Source organism: Cibotium barometz, chromosome 24 (assembly GCF_041138505.1).
Source record: "Cibotium barometz isolate CiBa-2024 chromosome 24, ASM4113850v1, whole genome shotgun sequence".
Taxonomy (NCBI): Eukaryota; Viridiplantae; Streptophyta; class Polypodiopsida; order Cyatheales; family Cibotiaceae; genus Cibotium; species Cibotium barometz.
In genome coordinates, this window is record NC_141069.1 from 21,066,388 (window position 1) to 21,068,299 (window position 1,912).

Consider the following 1,912-nt stretch of genomic DNA (forward strand, 5'->3'; position numbering starts at 1 on the left):
CTTTGCACGCCCAACGATGAATAAAAACCAATTGTAGCAAACTCACAAGCCTAAGAGAGACGATCAAGTTTATAACCATGGATGTTTGGCTTTGTCCTACAAAACAAAATTTAACATGTAAGAAAAGAGCAACACATAATAACACCTTAATGTTAGTATCAAAATATTCAAAGGTTTTACTTACCATGTCATCATTTGATGTCATGTTTGAGTCGGTGAAGGCTTTTTGCACTGCTGTAATTTGATCATGGGCATGAAAAAATACTGGTGCCCAAGAGTCACAAGTAGTGACCTTGCTAAAAGCCTATATGACTTTTTTGTAGGCAAATACTCTGTACTTCACATCGTCATTGACTGAGTTCAGAGCACAAAAACCATAAGGAGCATCTGCAATGGCCAAAGTGTAAGGACATGCTGTGATAAAAGTGTCCATGTCTTCAACTCGTCGGCCTTCATGAACACACCAATGATTTAGAGACTTCTCTACATCATCAGGAATGAAAAGTGTGAGACTAGGAGTGATTTCAAAGCTTTGGGGTTGTTGTCTCCTCCTCCTCTCTAGATGACAATGGGAAAGAAATTGCTCAAAGTCAAGAGGGATTTGCTTGATGGCAACCCACGGATCTTTGTTCTAAAAAAACCAACAAGAAAGACGTGAGAGGTGAAAAAAAAGGTTTGTTAAACACAGTTGAAAGCAAGATGAACAACTCACCGTGCTACTAAATAACAACATGTACTTCTCCAACACTTGAGGTTTGCTTGAGTCTGGATGATAGAGCTTTACCTCATCCCAATTAGAGCAATTCAAATTTTCAATCATTATTCTCTGCATGTGACAGTTTTTCACCTAATATACAACCAAAGAAATTAGAGCTGATGAAACAAGTAAAACTTCAAAAAACAAAAGAGTCAATTTATCAAACAAACCTTTCAGATTCTTCTCCCATTTGCTCTAAAGAGATGATTTCACCCTTCACGTGTGAGAGAATTGTGATGATCAATGATTTCTCATGAATTCCTTACAAATGTCTCCACATTGTTATCTTCATTTCTTCGGAAATGGGCTTTGGTGCTTCTTCACTTGAGGCACCTTTGCCTTTGGAAGCTCCAGCAGCAGTAGCAGGCAGGCGACTTACTGAACTTTTGACCTTTTAACTTTCCCTGCTTATGTAGCTTAAAAATATCATCTTGTAGATCCCAAATTTCTCCATCATGAAAGGCAAATTGAAAATATTTATCATATTGTTTCACATTGGGCTTCTGACTTGCTCCAAGACCACCTTTCGTTCTTAATTCAAGACCACACTTTTCACAAAGTGCAGCTCAAAACTTGTCATCAATTTTCTCACCACGCTTCAAGGAATCAATCCACTCATTATGAAAGAACCTTATCTTTTGAATGAAAGTCATTTCCATTCGAAAGTCTGAGTTAATATTATGGTCAAGGGCAAGTACCTTTGCCTCCTCATTTGTTAAACCAGCATACACCCAACACATTGCCGTTTTGTAAGTGTCAACATGCTCATATTTGGCAGTTACTTGTCAAGCAAAGAATGAGTGCCCCCAAGAACCCAATATCTCTAAGACTCAGCATTGGCCTTAACCCAAGATTCCTTATTAGGACATTGTTGTCTATCCACTAAAACAAACAAGGTTAACACAATGGCATTCGGCTTATTTTTCATTTTGTACTTTAGATTATAAACACGATGTTCAACAACAACGTGAACCTCTAAGAGTCTTCTTCCAATTCCACTGGTGGACGCTCAATCACACTTATGGGCAAAAATATAGGTAAAGGATCAACCGTGTTATTTTGCTCGACCCTCTCTCTTAAAACATTGAAAGAGTTTGAATCTCTTGTGTTGGGTAAGGGGGCACCAGGACCGGATGGAACAATCTTTGATTTATG

At 38.3% G+C, this 1,912-nt stretch overlaps 1 pseudogene; it reads right to left on the reverse strand.

Moving 5' to 3' along the window:
* Positions 1-718: 718 nt before the first annotated feature.
* LOC147625014 (uncharacterized) lies at positions 719-1,685 on the reverse strand (annotated as a pseudogene).
* Between the last annotated feature and the right edge of the window lie 227 nt (positions 1,686-1,912).